Below are 4,842 nucleotides of genomic sequence, written 5' to 3'. Positions count from 1 at the left end.
ACTGGAATACACTTTGCTTCAGCTGCTGCAAAGAAGAGGTGATACTCACTTTAACCCCATAGCATTGTCCCAATCTATTTGTGAATAAAGGTGACAGATAAGCTTTCCTGAAGCTGTAGGAAGAGAGCAGCCAAGGAGTGAGCTCTGGAGGACCAGGCACAGCTCTGCCCGTGGGAGGCGAGATCACTGGTGTTCCTGAGCTGGCCAGGAAGGTCTTGCCCATCAGGTCTGTCCCCAGTGGTGCAGGAGGTGCCACATGTTGTGAGAGCCTCAAATAGCTGTCAGAGGTTGAAACTGGAGCAAAACTTCAAGCCATGCAACCTCACCGTTGCAATGATTCTATGTCATGCAAGCCCCATTTTCATTTCTGCTTTACTGAAAGCAACAACAGGTTCACAGGAAACACTAGAACCACAAGAAGATGAAGGTCTTGCAGGGACTGTCCTGAGGCCTCTGTCTTCCAGCTACAAAAAAAACCCTGTTCAGTGTAGCTTGCAGAGGCAGAGAAAGCTGAGGTGTCTGCACCCCTTAAAACAACATAGTTACTGGAGATGAAATTTCCAACTCCAAAGAACACTGCCTGCCTCGAATTTCAAAAAAATGGTGAGAACATGCTGCCAAGGCTTGTGTTACATCCTCCTGGAAACTACATAGGTTCCTCAAAAATGAAATCCTGCTTTCTCACTACTTCTATATTTTAATAAAAAGGACGAGGCCATTTCTGGAGAAAGTGAATCAGGTGTACAGTGCTGCCCTCTTCAGTGGTGCTCCATATTACGTGGCTCACACCTACAGGTATCCTTCAGCCACCACGGCTCAGTCCCATGGAGGCTCCGAAGGAGAAGGAGACAGTGTGGAGTCACAGTTCCCTCCAGATGCCTTCCTGCTTGGGCTTTCCATCATACCTTTTTTCCACCCTCCTTCTCTTTCCTCAGTAGCTGACCAAAAAGGGGACCTGTAACTATAGAAACTGCTGCCCACATTGCTGTTCTTTCCAGCGCTCATTTTAGGATGTGCCACAGGACCTTATCTTGTAAATCCCATTCTGAACAGGGTCTTATTGCATTCAGAATTACAATCTTTGAAATTATTGGGATCTTTCCTTGGGTTGGATCTAGCTGCATGGGTGCTGGAAGACAATAAAATGACACTCATTTGAAACTAGAAGTAATCAGCAAAATCATTAAATTTGTTGGGAAACGAGGGCTGAAGGTGAACTCCATGTAGCTGCCTGGCAGTGATGCCTGCTGACCAGGTCCCTCACTGCTCTGCCTGCAGCCAGAGGTGCTGGGGCCTGGCACAGGCAGGACAGAGGAGAAGACATTTTGAATCTCCTGGGAAGACACTTTGAACCAAGACTGTTGCTGATATTTTAGTTAGATAATCAACAGAAATTCATTCAGTTCTGTCCATCCAACAGCCTCTCCACTCCTCTCCTCCTGGTGTCTTCTGAATACATCAGCCAGTCTCAGACACACTTAATAGCAGAGTGGGAACTTGAAAAAACCTAATTCCTTATTAAATTGGTGTGGCAGGTGGGAGAGAGGACCCAAAGGCATGCCCTCGCTTAGGGTAAGGCTGAAGTGTGTGCCCAGCAGCTGCTTGCATGGTTTCATCCGCCCCTCTGGGGAAGGTACAGCTGTACATGCCCCTCAGCCAGCCAGTGGCAGGGGGGGACACCAGGAAGCTTAAAGTCCTGGCAGAGGCCAACAAGACATGAGAAAAAGGGTGTGGGGTGGTCTGGGGATACCACGGGATTCAGGGAAAAGAGAGGGAGCAAGACCTACTATAGAGAGGAGAAAGCTTAAGAAGGGGACATGTCTAACACTAACGGAGGAAGAAAATGCTGGAAAATGTACTCCTTCATGTGGCTGCCCAGCTGCGCTGTGTCTTGGCCAGGTTTCTCTGTTCAGATCCAACTATGAAACGCAGCAGTGGAAATACAGCCATTTTGTATGTTATGGGCCTGCATGATAACAGCCTTTGCTGTTCCCTTCTCTTTGAATATAAATATAATTCCATAATGTGCCATTTGTGGTGCCAGTTGCAAGGCGAGGATGAGTGAATTGATCAGCCCTTGACCATTGATTTTTGGCTGGAAGCTGCTACCAAGTCTCATGAAGCATCACACTGCCAAGGATCAAAGTCCTAAAATACATACGTCTCTGTAACTCAGAACAGAGTTTCAATGTATATAAACTCGTAAAAAAATTTCAATAATAGACAGTTTCAGGATTAGAATAGTATCAGCCTAGCCTGAGATCTGGCTGAGACCTGGAGCCATATTTTCCCCTTCATTTCTTGGTTTCATCTCAGTGCTATATCCCTAATAATTCCTTATGGTTCCCCTGCCTGAGCAGAAATCTCTATAATAACCATCGTACAAATATCCCAGAAAGTTTCAATAACAAGCATTCAGAGAACAAAGAAAATTCCCAAAGGTTAAAGATCAGTAACTATCACAAGTATTTTGTTCCGTGAAAAAAAAATAATGTTGATTTTCTTTAAATGATTGATTTCAGATGCTCAAATTCAGTAAAGAGAAAACAGAGGAAATTGATCCAAATCAAATACAAAACAGACTAAGCCTTAGCACAGCAGTCATCTATTTTACAAGGGCAGCTCAGTTCCTAACACTGCCAGAAAAGTCTTCAGTAAAACTCTTGCTTCAGCTTTTAAAATCTTTCCATGAAATGACAATTAGATCATTCCTTACCTGTAACATGAAAAGCTTATTTTTCTCTAAAAATGCTTCTTTCTTTCAGCTGTGGGAATCACCTTTCCACAGGTTGGTAGTGTCGTCTGTGCTTCTCCACACAGTTTATAGCTTCTAAGACTCACCCTAGAGGTTCAGCAGCTCAAACATTAACAGCATGGAGAATTATTGATTCTTAATGACTAGGTGTGGTATGAAACAGCAGCCATGTAAGGAAGCAATGTAGCTCAGAGATAATTTACAGCCTTCAATATGTTTATGTCCTTTGGGATTTTCTTTCTGAATTCAGCTTTTTCAGTGGGGCTGCAAGAAATGAACGTGCAGGGCATGGATTGGAGCTGCAGGGGGAAAGCTATCCTTCGTGTAGTTGAGGAGATGGAAAGGAGAAAGCATGGGCCTCGGGTGGAGATCACGTTTGCTACTTGCTTAATCACAGGGATAATTAATGTTCAGAAGACAAGAATTTGGACATAATTTCACAGCAGATCTGTGCAAGGGGAGGATTCAGCCTGGTTATGAGAATAATTCCTCAGTCATCGACTTCATTCAAATTCTGTCTGAGATCTGCAACAAATGTACTTTGGGTAACTTTGGGCAAATCACTTTATTTGCCCCTTTCCAGATATTTATCTCACAATGGATGTAATCATTCCTTTCCCTCCTGTGTTATCTTTCATGTCTGTTCAGATTTTCAGCCCTTCAAGGGAACCAGCCCCTGCTACTCTCTGCACTATAGCACCTGAAGTAAGGGGAACTGAAATCAAATGGACTGTAAAGGACTATGGTGAAATAAATAATAAATTAATTATATTTGGGAAAAACATAAGTTTTTTAAAAATCATCCTTAAAATGTTATGCTTTCTGCTAATTCGCTTTTTAGTATCATGCTTATTTCAGAAGTTTTGAACAGGCTTATTTTAATCTCTCATTAAATGTTACTTTTCATCCAGGTTCTAAATTCTGCTTTCAATTACCTCAGTATGTTAAATTGCTCTTGAACATCGTTAAATTATTTGTGTAACACATTAAATATTTTCTGAATTATGCATCCAAAGAAATAAGTGTTTAGAATCAATTGCAGCTGGAAGGCTACAGTTCTGGGAAAGGTGAGCTTTCTCTTTGTGTTTCAGATCACACTTTTCCCTCGAAATCAGTGGTTGTTTCTCCAGGAGAAAACCTCGAGACTTTCAGCACGCTTTCAAACACAACTGTTCTCCATTTGCTCATGCACTCAGAATGATTCAGACTTTCTCAAAACTGTCTGCTAGCAGTGAGTTATCTTTAGAACACAGTTCAAAACCAACAGTTTCCATTAAAGCATTAGAGCTCATTGTTAATGATTTCTAAGTAAATATAATAAGGGGGAGGGAATTGAACTTTCTTGGAAATATGTTGACTTTAAATGACTTACATGCAGATTAATTGTGTACTTGTTAGATATGAATGAGCTGTGCTTTCAGCATGAAGTATAAATTTCAAAACAGTAAGAATTCATGCTGCAGTAACAAATGCACACAAACAAATTCCTAATGTCATTTTTAGCCCTTCTTTACGTGACAAGTGCAGAATAACTCAAGCTGTGATGTCAGAAATCAGAGCCACATAAACAAGCCAGGCGTTTGTCTTTCAAATGCTAATGTCTCTGCTTGGAAGTCCAATCATTAGGCAGTGCAGTAAGGTACTTGAAATACAAATTTAAGGTACATAATATGCTTGATTGAATGCCTGTACTTCTTAAAGTCACTGGAAGAGGTGAGCCTGCTCACCCCCAGTATCTCTCTCTGGCTGAAATAATTTCCCAGCTGCAGAGCAACTACTTACAGGTTGTAACCACACAGAAAAAAAAAAAAAAAAAAAAAAAGTCTCCTATGTCAAATACATTACAAAGTCCAGAAGCACTTAAGGCTTTACAACAGTCATAACATGGTGCCACAGATAAAATCACAAGAAACTCAGCAGTGAGACTGGTTCCTTGAGCCAGCTGTTTCTCTGGGTAAATCTGATGGAAAAAGGCAAACATCCAGGTGTTTATGGTGTGAATCATTGTTCAATGACTCGGTTTTTCCAGAAACAACTCTTCTTATTAGTCACATCCTTTTCACTCTTCCCATTTATCAGCTTTGTAT

The sequence above is a fragment of the Athene noctua genome, chromosome 2 (genome assembly GCF_965140245.1).
Source record: "Athene noctua chromosome 2, bAthNoc1.hap1.1, whole genome shotgun sequence".
Classification (NCBI taxonomy): domain Eukaryota; kingdom Metazoa; phylum Chordata; class Aves; order Strigiformes; family Strigidae; genus Athene; species Athene noctua.
Note: the sequence above shows the minus strand (reverse complement) of the source record.